The 25,415-nt window shown below is 37.3% G+C and overlaps 1 long non-coding RNA gene across 1 annotated transcript; it reads right to left on the reverse strand.

Moving 5' to 3' along the window:
- Window positions 1-341: 341 nt before the first annotated feature.
- Window positions 342-21,689, reverse strand: LOC106694665. Its single transcript, XR_001345702.2, has 3 exons — window positions 21,184-21,689; window positions 16,835-16,999; window positions 342-652 (listed from the first exon to the last, which is right to left on the reverse strand). It is a non-coding gene; the product is annotated as an uncharacterized LOC106694665 (long non-coding RNA).
- Between the last annotated feature and the right edge of the window lie 3,726 nt (window positions 21,690-25,415).

Raw genomic sequence — 25,415 nt, forward strand, 5'->3', positions numbered from 1 at the left:
GTGTGAGGCCACAGAGGCACAAGGCTGCAGCGCACAGCCAACCTGACACCCCTCCCCTGACAAAGTCTCCTCTACTCCTACTGTCTATGTTTCTTAGGCTTCGGTTCTGGCTGTGCTGGGGACTCCTCAATCTTCCAAACTTCTTCTCTCTCCCCCAGCGCATTTACCCTCTCCTCCCCCAAATCTTATTTCTTATGAAGAACAGTTTAGCTATCCAATTGACTCATCCAGCCTGTTTCAGCTACACCCAGAAAAACCTAGCAACTATCTCTTAAAATAACATTTTTGTCTTCCTTGACACATATATAAGAGTAAGAACCAAACAATTGAAATAATACAACTACCCAGACATAGGAGTTTATTTATGCAAGTTACAGTCCATCCATATAATAGAACACTAAGGAACCATTAATATGTGGTAAGCTTCCATTTCAACACGGCAGACAGCATTTTCCGAAGTAAGGACAGTAAAGAAGTACAACAAAGAGTAAGTGCATAACAGTGGTGTGAAGGAGAGAAGGAAGCACCAGGCAGCCAGAGCCTTTCATAAATCTCAGGGGGAAGGCACAATGGACACTTGAAAAGGCTGCCTGAGGAGTCATTTTCCTCAGTCACAAAGCCAAGGAGACGTTCCAAGCTTGGAGCCTTTAAACTAGAAAGAAGGACAAAAATCAAGATGATTAATTCAAGGGTTGTTTACATAGTATCTATACAATTAGGCCCCTCTTCACCCCTCTCCTGCCTTTCCTAGGAGAGTCTCAATGTTTGCTTCCAGGATAAAACCAAAGAACTAATATCCAAAGGAACTGACCCACTGACTTGGAAGAGAGTAGGGCCGTGGGGGGTGGAAGCACTCCAGAACAAGGCTGCCTCGATTGGCACAAAACAGGATGGAGTTGGTCTACTTGCCTGCCTGTTTTCTGAACTTACACCCTAAATAAAGCTTTCCAATGGCCACTCTCTTCTCATATTCACACTAATTTCTCCATGAATGGCAGAAACTTGTTGGTTCAACAGATCTAGACACCTACAAAGAAAATTCAGCTCAGTTACCTCAGCTAAGCAAGTGTGTCTTTTTGTTCTTTGTTCATAAGCATGATGAAAAAATAAAATGACTGACTATAAAAAAACACAATGCTAATGAAGGAAAGAGAAAATAACTTTCAACTTTAAAAATATTAGAGAACAAGCTGCATTTAAAAAATGAGGATGCAATGCTAAGAAAAATATGCAATCAAAAAATAAAGAGTTCTCAGAAATTAAAGATGTCATTTCAAAATAAATTCAATAGAGATACTTAAATCTTCATTCTCATCCTCTTTTTCTCTTATTAAGATTTCATTTTTTTTCTCAATCTTTCTCTTCTTAATTTGTTTTTAGTAATATTTTCTTTGGGATGGAACACATTTAGTGGCATAAAAATACATGTCATATTTTCCAGGGGAAAAAATTACTTTCCATTTTGAATTCTCATACATAGTTTGAAATTTTGTTACCATTTGCAACTTATAAAAATATTTTTAGATATTGCTGTAAATTATGTATAAATATTGTGTTAGAAGGGGATTTTTTGTCATGGGAAAATATAGCATTTTTGAATAAGAAGATATATAAGTGCATGGAAATAAATGGTACCTTTGGTTTATGAAATTATTAATGATTTTTTACTCTACCAAATTTTCTACAATGAAAACTCAAAGTAAGAATAAGTATTATTTGTTGAAAAAAACATTATGTCTCAAAAATAACCAAAAGTTAAAATTCATGAGGCAGGTCATATCAGAAAAATTGAAACATTTTGTAATGGCCCAATGCTTCCATGCTTAACTTCTCAAAGTCTATATTATCCCTTTGGGGATTAGAGGTTGACAGTTAGATTTATTTTTATATCAATTTTCTTTTTCACCTTTCAGTGCCCTGAGTCTTGAATATCCACTGTGTTCCAGAGATTCTGGATATAAGCAATTATAGACTCCAGAAGCTTCTGCCCAGTTTAAAATCTAAATGGAAAAATGGTGAAGCTAACATGTTTTGCTCTTTGATTAATATTGAAGAGTTTTTGCCCAGATAGGACTTTGTTTTTTATTTGTTCATTTTTATATAGGAAGGTGTATGACAGCATTTAGGCTTTATAATTTTGCCAGCGAAGATAATGACATAAAATGCAATTGGTTGGAATATGTACTTTTGTTACCAATTAGCATCACCCATCTGGACATGGAGGGTGTATGCATCCAGTAGAAACTAAATAACCTTTAGTTATGGAGCAGGAAATAAATTGTTAGGTATAAGATAGCAAAATAGTTCAAGCCGAAAAGGAAGCTTGAAGGGAGAAAAGGAGGTGAATAGTGAAGTAATTAATTCTGTTTATATTAGTTTTGGAGAGACCAATTGGAACTGGACCCAAAGCCACTGGTAAGATAGTTAAATTAAATTAATTGAAAACCAGGATAAAGAATGTTTTTCACAAGATACAAACAGCTTTGACTCACTCTTTTGAAATATCCTCTCCAAGTGTCACCGATTCTAATAAAAGTTGTTTGCTCCTGCATGTTAGAGGTTAAGAGGGCAAATCGTTTCTTAGTTACCTTGAAATAAAATGGCTCCTGTATGACAAAGCTTGGTTTTTAAAGCCCCAACTCTGAGCAGTGTATCAGCCACACCAAAACGCAGCTCAGGCTCCAACCACGGGGAATCACCATGGGGGCAGAGCCATTTCAGTCCCAGCAATCGGTGTTATCACACAACAAGCCCTCTAGCAAAGTCCCAGCATTTAACACTTGGGTTGCGGGAAACGAGTTAAGTCGGCTCGCGTGAATTGCGCGTACTCCGCGGGAGCCGTCTTAAACTCGGTTCATATAGATTTGCGGTGGAGTGCGGGAAACGTGTAAACTCGGGCCGATTGTAACTGCGTATTACCAAATATTTCATTTCAATCGAACCCATACTTCAAAAGATATAGGCATTTTAACGCGCCATCTTATATTTTGGCGGGAAATTCACCCGCAACCCAAGTGGGCAGGGTGTCACAAAAGTTAAAAAAAAAAAAAAAGAGGAGTTAGGAAGATCTAGAAAGAAAATAGAAAATAAAAGGGGAGGTAAAAGACAAAAGGGAAAGAGAAGTAAAGAGGAGAAAGAAAGAAGACAGATTGAAAGAAGAAATGGGGGACGATTAAAGAGGGCTGCACAATGACATTTTAAACAGAGCCCAGGGCAAGGGACAGAACAGAGAGCAGCACTGCTCTCTCTCCTACCTTCCCACAAGTACTACCCTCGGACCAGGCTCCAGGCTCTGCTTCCTGAGCTTCAGAGAGCCCTGCACTGGCCCTCCTCCATCCTATGTGAATGATTAGAGTGGACATGGTCACTCAGAGCCAGCGTCCCCACATTTAGATCTCATTCAGTCAGCTTCAGACCCTAGAATGCCCTATACAAATGGCCCCCAGATGCCATGTAGGCTCCCAAGGTCTACATGGGCACTTTCCCTGCCTCATCTTTTGAGAGGTGGTCTATAGCTCTGATATTTGCACTGCTAGCCATGAGGGGTGACCAAAGAACAGTCTCTTGCAGTATGGGATTGTAGCTGAGGTTTGGACACAACCTGGGTTGTCCTCATGTGTGTGTCTGAGGTCCTTCAATGTGTTGGATGGAGCTGGGAAGGGGAAAAGAAAAGGAAACAAGGTCCAGCAGTCAAGGGAAGTCTCTTCCAATCACATTTGACATAGAATGTGGGCTTCCAAAATTCTAAGTTAAAATCTGACCTTCCAGGTTGCTATGAAGAAACATGTGTCAAGGTAAGAAAATAGAAACAGTTCCACTGAACATGTTGCTAACTTGATTTGAAACTATTATATATGTGATATTTGGTCTTCCAGCTACACCCTTCCTCTGGGCCTGCAAAACCTACATGAGGGCCATAGAACAGGGGCAAGATAGACAGATAGACTTTATTTGTACACTAGAGGCCCGGTGCATGAAACTTGTGCATGGGGGTGCCCCCACCCCCTGCTGTGCCCTCTCATAATCTAAGACCCCTCGGGGGATGTCTGACTGCTGGTTTAGGCCCAATCCCTGCAGTTGGACATCCCTCTCACAAGCCAGGACTGCTCATCCCTAACCTCTCGCTTGCCTCCTGCTCAGTACGCATCATAGCGACCAGTCATTCCGGTCATTCTGCCATAATAGTCACTTAGGCTTTTATATATATAGATATGTAAATAGAGGACAATTTTTGCACACAAAAAATCCCAAGTGTCTGTAGTCTATGTCTATACTAAACATAACTATTTTTAGTGTTAGAGTAAGATGCTTCCACATACAGTTGCCTGATTTAGTAGCAAATTACTAAGTACGGCAAAGTATGGTTTCCAGAAATGGCCATAACGATACCTCTCATTGCAAATGCTTTTCCAGAATCTTGCAAGTCCCCTATCAAGAGGTAGAGTCTATGCCTCCACCCTTGAACCTGGGTGAGCCTTTATGACCTTTTAATAATAGAGTACAGCAAGAGGAACACCAGGTGATATTTGAGATTAGAACATGAACGATAATGTAATTGCTTCTTAACTCTCTCTAGGGACACTTGCTTTTGGAACCCAGTCACCATGCTGTGAAGAAGGCAAGCACCTACCTAGAGAGGCCCAACGTAGGCATTTTTGCCCATAGTCCTAGCTGACTGGAGTTCCAGCCAGCAGCCAGCAGCCAGCATCCACCACTAGACATGTGAGTGAGCAAGTCTTCAGAATATTCCAGGCTCCACACATCCACTGCAGAGACTTTGCACAGATCATTGATTCCTGAGCTAAATGATTGATTGTCAATTATTGTTGTTGTTTTAAGGCACTAAGTTTGTTATGCTCAGCAATAAATGAATGGACTCCTAAGCATGAGGTAATTGTATTTTAAAATGTGTTATTACATAACACATATCTCACTGTTAAAAATAAATTTTTAAAAAGAATAAGCTGCCCTGGCTGGTTTGGCTCAGTGGATAGAGTGTTGACCTGCATACTGAAGGGTCTCAGGTTAGATTCCTGGTCAAGAGCACATGCCTAGATTGTGGGCTCAATCCCCAGTAGGGGGTGTGCAGGAGGCAGCCGATCAATGATTCTCTCTCATCATTGATGTTTCTATCTCTCTCTCCTTCTCCCTCCCTCTCTGAAATCAATTAAAAATACATTTTTTTTAAAAAAAGAAGAAGAAGCTACTTAAGCAAAAATTGAGTTATGGCTCTTTCCACATGTACAACAGGCTTAGCTCTATTTAGTAATGTTAATGTTTGAATTTAGTTAAATTTAATAAAGGACAACCTCACACTGATTAGGATAGCCAATAAGCAGAAAATAAGCATTTTTTTAAGTGAGGATGTGGAGAAATTGGAATCCTGGTGGGTTGACAGTAAGGAGGTAAAATAGTGCAGCTGCTCTGGAAAAACAGTATGGTGGTTCTTCAAAAACTAAATATAAAACTACTATATATGAGCCAGCAATTCTTCTTCCAGGTATATATTTAAAATAATTGGAAGCTTAGTCTCGAGGAAATATATGCATACCCGTGTTCATAGCAGCATTATTCACAATTGCCAAAAGATGGAAGAAACACAAGTGTCCACTGAGGATGAATGGATAAACAATATATGGTCTAGACATGAATAGAATATTACTCAGCCTTATAAAGAAAGAAAATTCTGACACATGCTACAACATGGATGAATCTTGAGAACATTATGTTAAATGAAACAAGACAGTCACAAAAAGACAAACACTATATGATTTCACTTACATAAGTTATCTAGAGTACTCAAATTTATAGAGACAGAAGATAGAATGGTGGTTGGCAGGAACTGGGGGAGGGAGGAATGGGGAATAGTCCTTTAATGGGTATAGAGTTTCAGTTTTGCAAATGAAAAGAGTTTGGGGGATTGGTTCACAACAATGTATGTTAAACAGTACTGGTCTGTACACTTAAAAATGGTTAAGATGATAAATTTTATGTTATGTATTGAATCACAATTATAATTTTTAACTTAATCATGTGCTTCTTTGGTCCTTGATTCCAGAGTTTCCCTCAGTCTTATCCGTTCTCATATCATATAGACATAGTCAAAATTTATTATAGAATAAAATCACCAGAATAGTCTCCTAAATTTTCATAAGCAATATTGCTTATCAAATTTGGCAGTATTATTGTGAAATTTAATAATATTTAGGCCAACAAATAGTTGGCATAATGAATAGGGAATCTGACACATTTCACTGGCCCATTAATACTAATAATGCATTCATAGACAATATATTGTGGCATGTAACATCTTTTTCAAGGCTGATGGTCAAGGCTCTGATCAGTGTTTATTTCCATCAAATTTCAATTCCTGTAGTCAATTATAATTCATTCATATTTTATATTTCAAGCTTGAAATATATACAAACTATTTGATTCTTACACATTCATGCTCTTTGATTTGACCCACTCATGGTAGACAATTACAATTTTTTTAAATATAAAACATGCTTTCTTGATCCTACACAGCAAGTAGTTTAGCTTTCTCATTTTACATTGCTGAACCAATTGAAAATATCTGCAACTACTTTGAATTATTAATTTTAAAAAAGAAAATATTCCATCAGTATTCCTATGGGGAATTCTACTTGTAATTTTAAAAGCTACAATTCCACTGATGGACTACTTTTTCTTTTAAATAATAATACTCCGAAGCATAGTTGATGTTTTTGAAACAAGAAAAGTCAATAAAAAGAAATCAGTAAATTGTTTTATTTAAAAAAAACTCATGTAAAAATATTATAATGTACGGACTACAACTTCAAATGGCTCCAAATGCCTTTTCTTTGTTTACATTGGAAGAGAAGGTCACTCATAGAAGAGCCACCTTCTTGATGACAGCACTGAAAGGGTGTGTTTGGACCAAAATACATTGTTGTTTACTTGCTTTATACGTTAATATTTGGGTATCACACACAGAAAGAAACAAATACAAATTTTTACTCAATATTCCCCAAGTTAAGATTCTCTTTCTAGTAGGAATAATTTCAAGTATGTCAAACAATTTTTTTTAATAATTACAATTTTCTTATTGTTTGCAATTCCATGATCCATATAATTCATGTTTCAGAGCAGAATTGTGTTTTAAAATATGCAATTCCTGAAAACAAGTCTAATTTCTTTTTTTTAATATATATTTTATTGATTTTTTACAGAGAGGAGGCGAGAGGGATAGAGAGTTAGAAACATCGATGAGAGAAGCATCGATCAGCTGCCTCCTGCATATCCCCTAGTGGGGATGTGCCTGCAACCAAGGTACATGCCCTTGACCGGAATCGAACCTGGGACCCTTGAGTCCGCAGGCCGACGCTCTATCCATTGAGCCAAACTGGTTAGGGCTCTAATTTCAATTTTAAAATAAATCAGGTCCTTCTCTTGTATTAGGAAACCCACTATGATGAAGATACATGAGTCCCAGCAATTCTTAAAATCCTATTTTTTTCCTCTCTTTCCATTTGTCACCGTCACATATATGATCCATTCCTGATTCTTTCTAGTCAAACCCTCCAAAAAATCTCCTTCTCTACCTTTAGCCTTTTCTACTATTTTCAACTTATCTTCCCTCTCCTAACCTTTCATGATATAAATCGACATCATATACTGTGACATAATATATAAGTAGGAATATATATATATATATATATATATATATATATATATATATATATAAAATTGTTTATATATAAAATTGTTCTCCTTCATCCTCCCACTATTCCTATCTATATATTCTATTCTCTCTCCAAAGCCAAGAGAACTGGCACGACACCTTTTGAGGGGAAAACGACTGAGCAAAGACAGGTGGTATGAGAAAGACACTAAAACTCTTCATAGCACCAGTAATTTTTGGTCTGTTTCATTCCAATAGCTATAAAATTTACTTATTTTTCAATGAAAACATAATGCTACTCACAAAAAAATCTCTCAACTTAAAATTCTGAAACCTCCCCCTCTATTCCAGACCATAATTTTAAAATAACATCAGCAGTAAGAGCCTAATAAATGGAAGGTTCTCTCCACTTCTTTTCAAGTACTACAGAGAGCTTCAAACCTGGAAGAAAAAAAGATGAGAGCAACTGTTTTTGCTATCCACATTTCTGCTTTGGAGAGTTGCTGTGATCTAGGTTGAAATGTTGGCCCTAAGCATTCTGAAATTCCCGCCCATGATATGAGTCCCAAGAAAAACCTGGGGCCTTTGCGCAATGGGCCTCTAAATCTTCATTTCCCCGTGCCACACACATACAGGTTGCACACTATGACTTAATCAGCTGCCTTTAGCAAAACAGACACTTAGAATTCTAACAAACTGGAACCAGTTGTGGTGTTTTGAAAGTCACAGCAGGACCACACTTACACCCTAGGACAGCACGCAGTCCCGAGTTCTTTCTCTCTTCTTACAGTTCTTCCCTTTGCACAAAGTAAACTTTTCTTCCTTCGGTCAAAAGGAGATAGCTATCGACATGAAAGCACAATTCTCTTGTCTCATGAATCACTAAGGGCCTTGGTTCCACATTAGGTCACCGTAGAACACAGACTGTAACGGGAACACATAAAACTCTAACCGGGGAGGGGAGGGACGCTGTTCTGGAATATCGTTGCCAGAGTAACATAAACCTTGTATGTTTTCACAAGGAAATGAGTCACTTGCTTGTGTTGGCTAAAACTCTGTTTTCTTTCATTTCATATTTTAGTTCTCTAATATATGCTGAAAGCGCCCAGGGTTTCCAGTCTTCAGATGAAGATATCTTGCTAATTAAAAACTCAACAGAGGGTTTGCATGGTAATTAAACAGAACGGGATAAAAAGAACACTCAAGCAACCAAGAACACAGGGAAGGCAAGGGCCAGCGCACTCAAACTTAATCACTTCTTGGAGAGGAAGCCCTGGGGTGGGGGCAGAGGTGGGCTCTGCACATTGAGATAATTCAGAAGAAAACAACAACTAGAAGTAAAATGTACTGAACCCAACTGGTTTAAAAATATATAGTATACTCAGACAAAGTCAGAATGTGTTTGCCTTGAAGTGCTGGGTTATTTTAATGTTTCTCTTTCTTTTGGTGGTTTAGTATTAGAAAATATTAGTGCTGGAATTACGAATGCGTTGTTAGCCATTATTGCACGGGCCACTGCATCAGCTGCCCCCTCAACCTAAGTAGGCTGATTTCCCTCTTTATCCTACCGTCCCTTGATGACTTCCATATTTAAATTATCCAAGTCTGATCTCTCTTCTAATTTCTTTGGGACATTTTTACTTGATACCCAATATACCACTCCAACACAATATTTTCAAAGTCAAACTCCCCTCTCCCTCCTCCCCTAAGCCAGCATCTCTTCCTGATTCTATCATTTCTGTCCATGGTACTATCATTCTCTCTGCAAGACAATCTCAAACCCAGGAAACATCTTTGATTCTTCCCTTTCCTTCCTTTCTCCCACGCATCTGAGTCTTATGAAGTAATCTATTTTGGATTCATGCCTTCCTTTCCAATCCCACAGCCACACCCTTGTCCAGAATTGTAGTCACCACTTCACTATTTTATTACAACAGTTTCCTAATTGGTCTCTGCCTGCAATCTCTCAGGGCTACCATCCATCCTGTTCACTGTGCAGGGCTAATCCTTGCTCGAACCTTCTAGTGGCATTGCGCACCTGAAAGAAAGTCAGACTCCATAGTCTAGTGTTCAGTTTCTCCATATTCGTGCCTCCTCTTATGCCCTAACTTTATCTTCCCCATCTCGCTTGTGGAGTTCTTTCCTCTGGGCTGATTTTTGCATTGTCTCATTCCCACCCTTTGCTCCTTCCCAACTTATCCTAGAAAAGGAACCCCTCCATTTTATTGCTGCTCACTATCTAGGCCAGGGATGGGGAACGTCCCACCGTGGGCCATTTAAGGCCTGCAAAATCATTTGGTCTGGCCCTGCCAAGGCATTAGGGGTGAGTTAACTAAATGTCTGAGCAATTATAGCAGGCTAATTTTTTAAGTTGATAATTTTATATGGCCTGCAAATGATGTTCTAAATATCCAAATGACCCTTGACAGAAAAAAGGTTCCCCACCCTTGTCTAGGCTCACCTCATAGACCATCTCCTTGCTGAAACCTTTCCTAATCATGCAGGCACCTCCTGCCATATTTCAGCTTGTTTCATTGAAATTTCCTGTGTTTAGGTATTGTCCTCATCAAGAATCCCTAGCCTGCTAAAGACAAGAAATATGTCTCTGTTTCATGTATACTGTGGTCACAGTGATATAGCTACAGTCTGTTTTCTATAATTATTTCCTCATAAGGATGGTAATTATCTTAATAATGTTATCCATAGCTACTAAGTTGTACACTGATCTGAATATTTTTAATACATTTTAATGAGTATGTTTTCAAGATTTTCATAACTTGTTTTATAGTCATTTGTTCATCTTTCATGCATGTCTGAAAGATTTAAGGACATTAATTAAATGTCTAGTCAATTTGCCTCATAATTAACTTCATCCAAATCCTTATTTAGCATCCATCTTTTTTCTTTCTTTCCTCTTAGGTACATTTTTTTCATCTCAGGGATATCTTTCTTCTATATTTGTATTTATATTATATATGCTTTATTCATTTTTATTACTTTATTTTTAAACCGTAGTGTAGAATTCAAACTAAAAACATATAAAATGTAGATAGTGTCCATTTTCTCTTTTTTTTCCCCAACAGTAACCATTTTATTAACACTTTTACCCTTCTGGAGAATTTTTAAGCATGTACAAAGCCAATATGGCTTATTTTACTATATTTTTCAGCTCTCCCATTCTTGATACTGTATTTTATCTCTCCCTTTCTCTCTCTCTCTCTCTCTCTCTCTCTCTCTCTCTCTCTCTCTCTCTCTTTTATCAATCTGACTAGAAGTTTACCAATAGTATAGATTATTTTTAAAATGCAACTTTCTGTTTCATTGTATTTCTCCATCCTTTCGGCTTCCTATTTCATTGACTATGGATTTGTCTTTATTAGTTCATCACTTCTATTTATGTTAGGTTTAATTTAATTTTCTTTTTCTAGTATCTTAAAATTTAAGCTTGCATCATTGATTTAATACTTTTCTCCATTTTTAACAAATGAGGAATTATTTAGCTGACAGAATAATTTAGCTATGTCATAAGACAATCAATGAAAATGGAATTTTTCCCATCACAAATTTGACATGATAATTCTCCATCAATCTGAAAGCTGGTTAGACAGAACAATATGATCTTGCCATGGCATCACCAAACTTCAATGAAAGTCATCTGAAGGACAAAGGAACAAATTTGGTGCCTGCACCAATGTAAGATATACCTCTTCCTCTTAGGTTAAATATTTTATAGAGTTTATCAAATTCAGATATATAAACTTATTTCCGTTTTTATGATGAGTAAATAAAAGTTATGTTAAAGTTATTTTAAGAAATATAGGCTTGAGGGAGAGAAGCCAGTTTTGAATGACTAGCTGGAAATGGAATTAGATATTTAATTCCTTTTTACCTTAGTAAAAAACAGAGTTATTCTATCCAAAAAATAAGGGACTTTTCTCCTTTTTAATATGTGTACTTGATGGTATAAATTTCCTTCTAAAAAGCACTGTTTTAGCTGCCTCACAGATTTTGTTTTATCATGTTTTCAATTTCATTCAGTTTAAATATTCCTAATTTACCATTGTAATTTCTTCCTTGAACCAGGGATTATTCAGAAGTGTGTTGACTCATTTTTACAACTTTAGGATTTTCAGATGTCTTTCCTGTATCAATTTTTAACCTTTGTTGTTGTTGTTGTTAGAAAACATACTCTGTATGGTTTCAATCCTTTTATATTTATTGAGGCTTGTTTTATAGCACAGAATATGGTCTATCGTGATAAGCGTTCTGTATTCATTTGAAAAGAATATATATTCTTCTGTTATTAGATGAAGATTTCTATGTCAATTAGGTCTAGACGATTGATACTATTGAGTGTTCTATACAATTTCTAACTTTCTGTCTACTTGTTCTATTAGTTACTGAAAGAGTAGTGTTAAATCCCTACCTATGATTGTGTATTTATCTATTTCACCTTTAAGTACTATAAGCTTTTGCTTCATATATTTTGAAACACTGTTATTAGTTGCATGCACATTTAGAATTATGTCCTCTTCAAAAACTGACTTGTTGCCCTGGTTGGTGTGGTTCAGTTGGTTGAGTGTCATCCCATGCACCCAAAGGTCACCAGTTCAATTCCTGGTCAGGGCACATAACCAGGTTTTGAGTTTGATTCCCAGTCAGGGTGCTTACGGAGGCAGCCAATCGATGCTTCTCTCTCTCTCTCTCTCTCTCTCTCTCTCTCTCTCTCTCCCATTCTCTTCTTCTCTCTCTAAAATCAATAAAAAAAATATGTATTTTAAAAACTGACTTGTTGATCATTAAGAAATGTTCCTCTTTCCTCATCATCCTTGTTCTAAATTTTACTTTGTGTGATGTCAATAAAGCTGCTCCAGCTATTTTACTCAATAAGTGTTTGCATGGCATAACTTTCAAATAACTTTACTTTTAACCTGTCTTTAGATTTATGTGTTTCTTATAAATATCACATCATTGTATCCTGCATTTTTATCTAACCTAACAATTTCTGCATTTTACTTGGGGTATTTAGACTATATATATTTCATGTGATTAACAATGTTGTTGAATTTAAATCTATTATTTTCTTATTTCTTTATATCCCATTTCCTACCTTCGTTTAGGTTAACTCAATGTTTTTTTTATTATTCCATTTTATCTCCACTACTGACTTATTAGGTACATCTCTGTTTTTTTATTTCAGTGGTTGCCTTATGGTTTGCAATTTATATCTTTAATTCATCACAGTCTAGGTTTAAGTATTTATTTTAGTCTGTGTATATCTTACCTATGTATAGTATAAGAACCTTATAACATTATGCTTTCATTTCCTTCCTCCTATCCTTTGTGTCAATTGATGAATTTTTAAAAATATTTTGTGAAGTACACATATGCTGGTTATGAGTTCCTTCAGGTTTTATATGTCTAAATCTTCTTTTTTAACTTTTTTTGACTCGTTAAAAAATTCTAGACTAACAAATTTATTTTCCTTTAGTATTATAAAGATATCTCTCTACATCTTCTGGTTTGCATAGCATCTGTAAAGAATTCTTCTAGCATCCTTATCTCAGTTCTTTGCACATAAAGTGTCTATTCTCTCTCTGCTCTTAAGATATTTTTGTCAGTGGTTTTCAATAATTTGATTATGATATGCTTTGTTCTGTTTTTCTGCATGTTCAATTTATTGAACTTTTTTGATTTATGGGTTTAAGTTCAAATTTGGAAAGTGTTTGATCAGTATTTCTCTAAAATAATTTTTATATCTTCACATTCCTTTATAGAGCTCTAATTAAATGTACATTAGAACACTTACTACTGTCCTATAGATTACTGTTACTATTATATTTTGCATCATTTTTTCCTCTGTGTTCTTCATTTCAGATAGTTTCTATTGCTATGTCTTCAAGTTCATTGATCATTTATTCTACAGTTACTAATTTGATATTAACCTCTCCCAATATATTTTATTTCAAACATTGAATTTTCATTTATTTGAAAATATATGAATACCATTATTTTATCTTCCATTTCTCTTCTCATACTATTTTTATTTTCTGAAACATAGAAAACATTTATGATAGCTGTTTCCCATTCTTGTCTGTTAGTTCTATCATTTCTGTCATTGTGTTCATATTGAATTTATTTATATTTTTACATGCTGGTAGATATTTGGCCATTATGATTTTATGTTGTTCTTTTGCCGGATTTCTTTTATTCTTTTAAATAGTGTTGCATTTTTATGCACAATTAAGTAATTTGAAATAAGTTGTTTTACTGCAAGGCTTGCTTTTAAACTGCTAAAACAGGTCCACATCAGACTGGACCAATTTAGACCTACTTCTTAAGATTCTACCCAATGAGCAAGCATCAGATCTTCCCACTCTGGCTGATGTAAACACAGACTACCCCAGCCTTGGGTGAGATCCTGGAATTTGTCCGCTTACTGATATCCAGTGGTATTTAACCCAGCTGCAGGTAGTTTAAGCTCATTCATGAGTAGATTAGCAATCAGTGAAAGACTCAAGGGAACTCCCTTCAGATCTCCAGAGCCTTTTCTCTGATCCAGTCCCTCCTTCCTAGTATCTGCCCCACAGTTTCTAGCTTTGGGCCCCCCTGAACTCTAAGCTCTCTCCTCTTCTGAGTAAGATAGCCCAGCTCTGTTGGGCTCCCTCATTATGTGCTGAAGACTAGAAACTGTCTCCAGGCAAAGTAAGCTAGAGCACTTACTAGTCTCTTTTTTGTTGTTGTTTCTTTTTCTCAGGGGTCACAACCCTGGGCTGCATTTGTACAATATCTGAAAACCATTGCCTCACATATTTTGTTCAGCTTTCTATTCTTCTAAGGAAGAAGGTTATATCTGGTCCCTTTACTCTGTCTTGGCCAGAATCAGAAATTCCTATCAGTTTAATATCAATCTCTATTACTATGAGTGAGGTTGAGTATCCCTCATAATGTTTGAGAAAAGGCTTTGTATTTCTGTCTCTGTGAACTGAGTTTATATCCTTCATCCATTTTTATTGTGTTGTTGGTACTTTCATCGTTTTCAATACTATGACTTAATGCTAAAATTCTGCTTTACTGATTCTTTATAGTTCCAAAAAATAGTTTTCCTTATCTATTCATATTTCCATAGCTCTTCCTAAAATAATTTGTAAAGCTGCTGTACTGGTGTTTTAAAGATTCTGCATTCCATTTTCATATTTGCATATTTCTACACTTTCAGTGCAAACATCAATTAAACAAATATTTTTAAAAGTATTTAAGACCCACATATAACTAATCCAGAGTGAAAAGAGAGCAAACTAAACAAAAGACACATTTTATGACCTCAGGAAGAGGAAATGTATAAAGTTGGGTGGGGGATACACAAAGACAAAATTACAAAATGACTAAGATTAGTCATTAAATTCTCTTGGAAAAAATCTTTAGAAGTGCAAAATAAAATAAATAAAATATAGTGGGAGATTTAAAAATACCTGTTTTAAATCCAATCAAAAAATGGGCAAAGGATCTAAATAGACACCTTTCAAAAGAGGACATTCAGAAAGCCAAGAGACATATGAAAACATGCTCAAAGTCACTAATCATCCGAGAGATGCAAATCAAAACAACAATGAGGTACCATCTCACACCTGTCAGAATGGCCATCATCAACAAATCAACAAACGACAAGTGCTGGAGAGGATGTGGAGAAAAAGGAACACTTGTGCACTGCTGGTGGGAATGCAGACTGGTGCAACCACTATGGAAGGCAGTATGGAGGTTCCTCAAAAAATTGGAAATGGAACTCCCATTTGACCCTGTGATCCCACTTCTAGGAATATATCCCAAGAAACCAGAAACACCAATCAGAAAGGATATATGCACCCAGATGTTCATAGCAGCACAATTCACCATAGCTAAGATCTGGAAACAGCCTAAGTGCCCATCAGTAGATGAATGGATTAGAAAACTGTGGTACATCTACACGATGGAATACTATGCTGCTATTAAAAAGAAGGAACTCTTACCATTTGCAACAGCATGGATGGAACTGGAGAGCATTATGCTAAGTGAAACAAGCCAGTCAATGAAGGAAAAATACCACATGATCTCACTCTTTCGTGGATAATTAAGACCATTACAAACTTTCGAACAATAATAAATACAGTGGCAGAGCTGCCTCAAACTGATTGTCGAACTGCAGTGGGAAGGCCAGGGAGGGTTGGGGGACAGGAGGGAGGGGAGTAAGAGATCAACCGAAGGACTTGTATGCATCCATATAACCATAACTAATGGACATAAGACACTGGGGGGTAAGGGAGGGCAGGGGCTTGTCAAGGGTCGGGGGGGCGGAAAAAAGGACACTTATGTAATACCCTTTGTAATACTTATAGCGAAAAATAAAAAAAAATAAAAATACCTGTTTTAGAAGTGGGCTGAAAAGTAAGAAGAAGAAGAAATAAGTACGAAAAAGGGAGTCAAAAATATAATAAACAAACTCCTAATAATATAAGTAGAGGTACTTCATATGGACATATTCTTTTTCTTCCTACATGCCCATTGCATATTTACAAAATGAGTCATATTATGGCCACATAAAAAATGTCCTCAGCAAAAATTTTAAAGGAGAGATTTTACAGGCCACATTCTGTAATCATAATCCAATAAAATTAGAATGAATAATAAATATACCGAAGCGATTCTACCTAGTTGGGAATTAAGACCCATATTACTAAATAACCTTTGGAAATGAAAGCAACTACTAAAAATATTAGGAAGTAGAAGAGAGGCCCACATATCACTGGTGCACAGCCCTCTGTGAGGAGACAAGAAGTCATCCTTCATTTCCATCTGTCATTTTTATGTTTAGCAAAGCAGTTATCCTTTCTCATTCTATATGCTGGTGTGTGTCTGGGATTGATATTTACTGGTTTATTTATTAATATCACTGATTTGTTCTGTTAAAAAGTAAACCAGTCTTCAAGAATAAATTAAATTGCCCAACTTTTAAAAACATATATAACATGCAGTTAATTTTGGTATTTTCAAATATGTGGTTTAATACAGTTTTATACATTGTTATTCACATAGATTCATATTAGATTTAATAATGCAAAATGCTTAGGACAGGACACAAACTAGGTGTCACACATTCATTAGTGATTCTTGTTTTAATATGTGAGCTCTTACTTGCTCAGCTTAGTGGAAAGTTCCGCCTCCTCCTCCCCCTGCCAGTCCACAGGTTCCATCTTCTAGTGTGCTCACCAACCTCCCACTGGTCTTCTTCCCCTTCACAGGCCTAGTTCCCATTATTCTCAATTGGTTCCTGGAGCTGGAACTTGGATATGTCTCTCCCTGAAGCCAGAAACATAAAAGAGAACTTCTAAGAACAATGAGAGCTTTCAGTGTAGCACCTGACCCAGGCACCACCTTTCTCAATGTGCCTGCTTCCTTCCCCCTGCTCTCCAGGAGAAACTCAGGCATGAATCTTCTTTCCAGCTCTCTGATAAATGATGAGGAATGGAAATATATGGTTCTTCTATTTTTCAGCAGGTTTAAATGCTTGCTCTATAGCAGCGGTTCTCAACCTGTGGGTCGGGACCCCTTTGGGGGTCGAAAGACCCTTTCACAGGGGTCGTCTAAGACCATTGGAAAACACATATATAATTACATATTGTTTTTGTGATTAATCACTATGCTTAAATTATGTTCAATTTATAACAATGAAAATACATCCTGCATATCAGATATTTACATTATGATTCATAACAGTAGCAAAATTAGTTATGAAGTAGCAACAAAAATAATTTTATGATTGGGGGTCACCACAACATGAGGAACTGTATTAAAGGGTCACGGCATTAGGAAGGTTGAGAACCACTGCTCTATAGAGTCCTCAAGTATGTGGGCCTCATGGGAGTCATATTCTAATGGAGGAGATAGAAAATAAACAAGTAAACCAAAATAATATAACAGGCAGCGATACAGGCCAGGGAAAACATAAAGTAGGATATATCAGTGAAGATCCTGTCAGAAAAACAGTAGTCCAATGAACAGAAGTCCAGAATTTAATCTGAGGAATTAGTTGCAATGATGTCAGAAACTCTTAAAGGGCAATAGGTGACAATGAGACACTCCAGAGATTTGCAATTGCCCCTCGGGCTAAAGAATGAAGGGAAGAAGTCCTGTTATTGAAGCCCAGGGGCCAAGACCACTTTGCAGATGCTGGAACCAGATGAGATGCAGTCAATTCCAATAATGCCACCCAAAAGAGAGAAAAGTGGAGAAATCTCCTGGATTCTGCCTCTCTTCCTTCCCTCTCTCTAAACAAACTTAACTGGAAGCCAATTGGCAAAGTGGCTGGGAGATGTAATGTGTAAGGATCAGTCTCTGCAGTACAGAGAGAGTAGAGGGAGGTGGGGAATGGGTCTGAGATGAAACAAACAACTCACTGAAAAAAAAGGGTTCAGAGTGGCAGGTGATGAGTGGAAACTATTTTAGACAGGGTGGTTAGGAAAGATCTCCTTGAGGAGGTGACATTGGAACAGATGCCTGAATGAAGTAAGAAACAGGGTACCAGGCAGAGGGAAGAACAAATTTGAAGACTCTGGGAAGGAAACCAGCTGAGCTCAGTCAGGGAGCCAATGTGGGATGAGCAGAGCAAGCAAAGGGTAAACCAGCAGGAGAGGAGGTGGCCTGGAGATTGGACTGGGGGTAAATGTGGTGGGAAACCATGGGAATATTTGAGAGGTAGAGTGATGGGACCTGATCAACACTTTTGAAAGGTCCTGTTCACCTCAAAAATTCAAATAACATCAGATGCTGAAAATGCATATGTTCCTATTAACCTCTGCTGTGTTTCTGCCTCCCATCCTACCTCTCTGGTACAAAACATCCCACAGGACCATCTGGGACTTGCACATCTTGATACAATACAATAACGCTTTGGGCCTACTGTTATTCTTTTTAATCTAGAGCAACCCTGTCACCATTTTCTTTTCAAGTCGTTTAGATGGAAGTAGGCTTGAAGATATGATGCCTCAACTGGTTGTGAAGGTGTGGCAATCTCAGCTAGTTGGGATTAGAGCTATGAAACAGTAAGAACTGCTCTTAGTGAAGAATACAAGACCCTGGAGGGGAATGTGAAATCATTTTTTTTCCATACAGGAATTCCAGATACTAGTATTCTCTTTTTTCTACAGTAAGCTAATTAGAATAAAAATATAAAGTTTCACATGTCACAAAATATTATTATTATTATTGTGATTTTCTTAAACATTTAACAATATAAAAATGATCCTTAGTGACAGACAAAAACAAGCAGTGGGTCAGATTGACCCATAGGTCTCAGTTTGCCAATTTATTGACAAATCCTCCCCACAAAGCTTCCAGCAGCTCGTTTAAATAGGAATGAAAAGCAGAGATCATAGACTGTTGAAGAACGTCTCTAATGGGAGAGTCAGAAGCCAAAATAAAGAAATAGCAGAAAGAGGACCTCACAAGAAACAGGAAGAAACCCACACTGAGACATGCTGGTCCTAAAAAGGGACTCATGAGATAAAAATGAGGGAGTGTCACATACAAAGGATCCAGAACCAAAATACCATTGGATTGCTCAATATTAATACTAGGAGCTAGAGACAGTGGAGTAATTACTACATAATTATTTCGATCTAGAATTAATTCTCTCAATCAAACATAAAGATAGAACAAAAGCATGCTAGTCACTGGATCTAAGACACCAGGGATCTAATACAAAAGAAAAGCAATAGAAATCCTCAGGATGATGGTAAAATAAAACCCCTGAGCAGCTGTGTTGCAGGCTCGATAGTCACCAGACTGTACTGGAACATGAACATGTATTAATACTCGAGGTCTCTACTTTCATGGAGAATTAAGGGATGGAATAGTGAATATATATATATACACATATATATACATATATATAGAGAGAGAGGGGGGGAGAGAGCGAGAGGGAGAGAGAGAGAGGGAGGGAGAGAGAGAGAGAGAGAGAGAGAGAGAGAGAGAGAGAGAGATTGAGAGAGGCAAACTAAAAAACAGACAATTATTAAAAGGAAAAATTAGAAGTCAAACAGGAAGGAAATATAAGAATAGTATTCCATATGACTCAGCTGTCCCTAAAACTCATATTCAGAACAGTACAAACTGAATATCGATCTAATTCAAAATTATGATATAATTCTATTAGGAAGATGACGTGGGACTAAGAAGGGGAGGGGTGTTTAAGAGAGCAAAATGCTTATCTTCTATGGTAAAGAGAACATCAGAAGATAATATCTAAAACAGAAAAATCAAGCAAAAGCAGCATAAACATGCAATTTAGAAATATAGAGAAATACCTAGGGAACAAGTAAAAGGGGTGAAAGTTGTTACTGCTGGGGACTGAGAATGGAGGGTGGGAAGGAGACAGCTCTTTGTTATTTCTGAGTAGTTATAAGAATTATAGAATTATGACACTTTATGCACATGTACACATTTGATGAAAATAGAAATTCACATGCAAAAGATCATGTTGGCTGGTCTATACAGAATTGGTTGGGAAGGGGACAAGTGTGAAAGCAGGAGGGTCAGGTAGGGGTTAGGTCTAGGCAAAAAGTAGCAGCAATGGAGATAAAACTTGACAGACTCAAATGTACTTTGGAGGTTGAAGCAACCACATTTGGTAATAGGTTAACCATGGGAGCAAAAGAAACAGAGCTGTCAAAGACAATTCCCAGGTTGCTGGCATAGCAAGATATGGAAGTACCATTTAAAGAGATGTGAAATATGTTCAAATGGAGGATCATATAAAACTGCCAGCTCTCACCTGGGTGGTATGGCTCAGTGGTTGAGCATCAACCCGTGAACTAAGAGGTCACCAGTTTGATCCCCAGTCAGGGCACATGCCTTTATTGTGGGCTAAATTCCCAATAAGGGGGCATGCAGGAGGCAGCTGATTGATGTTTCTCTCACAGCTCTTTATCCCTCTCCCTTCTTCTCTTTCTAAAGTCAATAAAAACATTTTAAAACAACAACTTATAGCTCTCATGTGAAAAAATAATTTACCAATACTGTATTTTTTAATGGTGACCAGCTTCTCTGATTTCCATAGGATTTTCCCCCCTTGCATGAATCTAATTTTGGAAAACGCTTCCTTTGAGATTAAATTTTCCAAGTAGGAAGGTGAGTGACTTTGCCATTCCACAGACAACTGTATAAATGGTATACTCTAGGGTTGTCAGTGCACCACCTACACAATTCGGTTAACCTGCTTCACAATTTCTACCAGCCTCATATTTACAAATTATAGGGTAGAATTGATGAGTGGCACTGATTTGCTAAAAATAAACTGTTATTGTTTTCATTACATTTAGGAAATAATTTTAGAATAAATCTATTACTAAACACCTACTAAACAAAATGGAAACATTCAGATATGCCCCAAACCAAGCAAGAAACCAATACTCACTAAAGTATTCCCATGGAGATGGGCAGGATCTGTGTGATAAGTACTCAGTAAGCCACCTTCTCAGAAATACCTTTTGGGAGCATTTGCTGTAGAGATCTTCACTCCTCCTCTCAAACGCTGTACATTTACACCTGAATCACATCAGAGTAGCAGGATGCTGAGTCTCTGAGTACCAGTGAAGAACAAAGGACACAGATTTAGGTCAAAATAGGAAAGGAAACTAAAGCAAAGAAGCTCCATAGCTAGGAAACTTGTGTGGAAAAAACAGCCATATGAGAAGAGACAAGCAAAGCACTTCAAAGCACCAAGCTGATGTCATCCCAGAAGCCAGCATCTGCCTCCAAACGGAAGTTGCAGCACCCGTGGTCAGAAATTGAGAGAAAAGGAGGTGGTACTGAGGTCAGAGTTGAATTTTTTTCCAAACTCTACTTTGCTTTGCTAGCATCAGGGCTGTGTAGCTAACCTGGCCGCCCTGAACGAACACAGAACCAGCCTACAAACTGCATGGGCAACATATGTCAGCAGCTTAACAGGTACCAGCCTGCCAGGTTTTTATAACTTCTTACACAAGCAATTCTAAATACCACAACTTCTGGAGAAGTGATAAGTTCCAGGAAGTTGGATTGGTTAGCATTCCTTCCTTTCTTTCCTGGAAGCCGTTTCCACCAGCACTCAGCCTTTCTGGGCTGGGCCCTGCCTTAAGTCCCTCAGTAAACAGTCTTTCTTGTTCTGCAATCAACTAGACAGTGTCTTTTGGTTCGGTGCTTCTCAGTATGTATTTATTTTTTATCTTAACTGAATTATCCAGGAAACTTTCCCACCTGGATAGACTTTGTTTTATGTTTCCTAAATCCACCAGCTCAACTGTCTGTTCTGAACTTACTAGACACATACAGGTAAGCAATTTCCCCATCTTGCCTAGATTTGTCATTGTATTGGTATGTTATTGTTCATGATTGGTACATCTGAGCCAGGAATGTGAAAAGGAGTGTGAAGTGCACCTTACTGCATGCACACGCGCATTCACATACTTGCTGAAGCAGATAAGACTCTTGTACTGAAGCAGGTATTTTAAAGACATCCTTCCATTGAAAATTAGACATCTTTATTAGCAAATAGCATAATTAATTTAGAATACTTTGATGATTAGTTTTAGAAATGCTAATAGTATTAAATTAAGAGGACTAGATGATGTCAACTGAAGTCTCCGTAGGCACTCAAAGGCCTGGGGTAATAAGATTTCTTATCAAATGGCAAGAAATCTTCCTACCAGCCAGATAAGACAGTAGTAAAGATTTTTGTCCAAGAAGCCAATGAATTTCTTTTAAGTACTAATTGTGGATTTCAAAATAAGGGTATTGAACTATTTCTGCTAGAGTAAAGGTTATGCAGATGATAGAAGACAGTATCTAACTAATACTAAATATATGTGTTCATTTACATATATTATAATCATTTTTCAGATAATTGAATTAATTTCATCTTTTAGATTAGTACTTCCCCAAAATTGGTCAGAATTACCCAGGAAATATTAGAAGCTACATATGCCCTGCCTTTATTCCATATGGCAATGTCCAGGGAAGAAGTCTGGGCATGTATTTTTTAAAAGAGCCACAATGATTCTGAGCCAGGTTTAGAATCATTGATTTATGAATGCCAAGATAACTAGTTCTTAATTTGTTGTGTTTGGTTACTTTGTCTATCTTAAAAACCAATGTAACTGTCATCTGGTGATCTGCAATGTATATGGTTGAATCAGTCAATTATTCATGCAAAAAATATCCTAAAATGCAATCTTGGGGAGACCCATTAATGGTTCTCCATCACTGAAACATTGCATTAAAGACTGCTCTCTTGATTTCTTAGTTCAGCTCCAATGTGCTAAATTTAATTTACTATTAGGACATAACGAGACTGGGCAATAGTTTAGAAACCTCACTGGATAACTTAATGTGGCCTTGTTCATCATTTTGTGGCTGAGTAATAGTTTGATAGTTTATTGTATAGGCCTTCCCTACTTACACTTGTCACTTTTTTCATCCCCAATCTACATGTATCAGGCTCTCCTCCATTGTTTGTGGTTTCATGGCGGGAAGGGGGGCAGGGTGCAGACAGAGAAAGACTCTCCCTGATGTTTTCCAAAAGCCCAACCCCTTAGGAGAATTCACAAGACTTGAGGAAAGGGTCAAGGGAACACAAGTTTTAGAGAAGAAACAGAGTTACCTAGACAAGCAAGCAGGAGGATGGGGCTAGGAGATAGGGAAGAAGCCTTACTCCTCCAAGGAAGCCCCAGGATTTGTCAAGGCCTTGGTGGTGGCCGCTTGATGTACCAGGTGAAGTTTCAGAGGTTTCTGCCTCCTAAAAAGCACCTGAATCCCAAGAATGGTATACAAACAGCAGGGATCCCTTCATCTGGGGTGAGGTGGGGTGGATGGTGTGAATAAGGAATGGTGGCTAGCTCAGCATTTATCTATAGGACCAGAAGACCAGAGACTAGAGGCCCCGCCATCCCATCCTGACACCTTGCATGGTATTAGGCCCTGTTTTCATTTCCTAGGACTTCCCTAACAAAGAACCACAAACTGGGTGACCTAGAAAAAGGAACAGCTATTGTCTCACATTTCTGGATACTGGAAGTCTAAAATCAAGGTGTCAGCAGGGCCATGCTTCCTCTGAACCCTATAGAGAAGGGTCACTCTTTGCCTCTTCCACCAGGCACCGGCACTCCTTGGAGTTCCTTGGTTTGCAGATGTATCACGCCAATCTCTGCCCCCATCATCCATGCCTGTCTTGCCCCTGTGTGTCTCTCTCCTTTCCTTCTAGAACACCAGTCACATTGGATTGAGGGTGCATCTCACTCCATTATAACCTCATCTTAACTAATTATGTCTGCAATGACCCTATGTCTAAGTAAGGTCACATTCTGAGATACTGTGGTTAAGGACTCCAACACATCTTTTTAGGGGAAACAATTCAATCCATAACAGGCCCCAGCACCTCAACCTGACCCCAAAGTAAGAAGAAACCCCAGAATTCCAGAAGTGAAGCTATTTACAAACTGGTGGGGTCAGGACCTAGATACCAAATTAAAGCAATTGAGAGAAAATTAAAAATAAAAAAATATATTGCATATTTGAATTTGTAGACTGAAAATCCTGTGCACTCTCACTTCATCCAAATGTTTAGCATTATTTGAAGTGCTTAATATTTTAACCATCTTTTGTATGCAATAGACCTGGTACTTCTCTGCACCAGCTCCCCAGCCCCACCCTCAGAGTTTCTGTTTAGCACATTGTAAGTGCCTGTCAAAAGTGAAATAAATGAATAAATAAGTGTATCATGGAGAATTCCAACAGAAAACATGCAATTTACTGGATATTATTAGAACCTGATATTTTGCTTTGAAAATATCAAAACTACTTATAATAAAGTCAGTTTCTACTTTGACTTTTGAACCTAATGTTACTATAAAAGCCATTTCAGTTAAAGAAAATTAGTTTTATTTAGGATCTCCTTTATAATTTTCATAGTTACTTTTCCTATATTTTACTTGACTCTTTCTTCTCCTTCAAAAAAATAGATCACAGGAGAGTTGCAATTCCTCTAAAAAGTCTAAATGCAGTTACAACATTTAAAGCTCATTTGATTCAAAGTATTCCTTAGAACAGTGGCTTTTTGAAAAGGTTAATTTTCTTCTAATGTAGTCAGATTTTAAAATCAGAATGCTAGTGCTCTAGTAGTTGTATTAATTTCAGAAATGGCAACCAAAAATTCAGTCTTATAATAAACTATGAAAATAATAGTTACAGAACCCATGTCATTCTTGAACTGTAGCAAAAATAAGACCCAATATATTACATAGAAACGTTTTAAAAGATAGGAATTTGATTTAAGTGGCATAACATAGTTTGTGACCTTGTTTCATGGATAAAAATAGTCAAACTTTCCCCTGTGTCCTTCTCATCTTTTTGAGGAAGAAACATAAAATCAGATGCTTGCATTGTTGGGTTTGAGCTCCCTTATGGGGGCATTTAAAGCTTTTTTATAGTCCTTGAATTCAGAAAAAGAATATTTATTTTTTTAAATACTGTGTGTGTGTACGCGCATGTTCTGAAAAAAAAAATGTTTGACTTAACATCAAGCCAAAAGACACAAACCCCCTGATCTCTTGCCATGAAGGAGTAATAACCTTTGATGTTACTGCAAAAGATTTCCAGCTGTTCAAAAACAATTCCAGGTCATTAAACTAGTTTTAAAAATTAAATCTTTGTTTTTGGAATCATAAATATAGATGGAAACTAT

The sequence above is a fragment of the Myotis lucifugus genome, unplaced genomic scaffold (assembly GCF_000147115.1).
Source record: "Myotis lucifugus unplaced genomic scaffold, Myoluc2.0 scaffold_5, whole genome shotgun sequence".
Lineage (NCBI taxonomy): Eukaryota > Metazoa > Chordata > Mammalia > Chiroptera > Vespertilionidae > Myotis > Myotis lucifugus.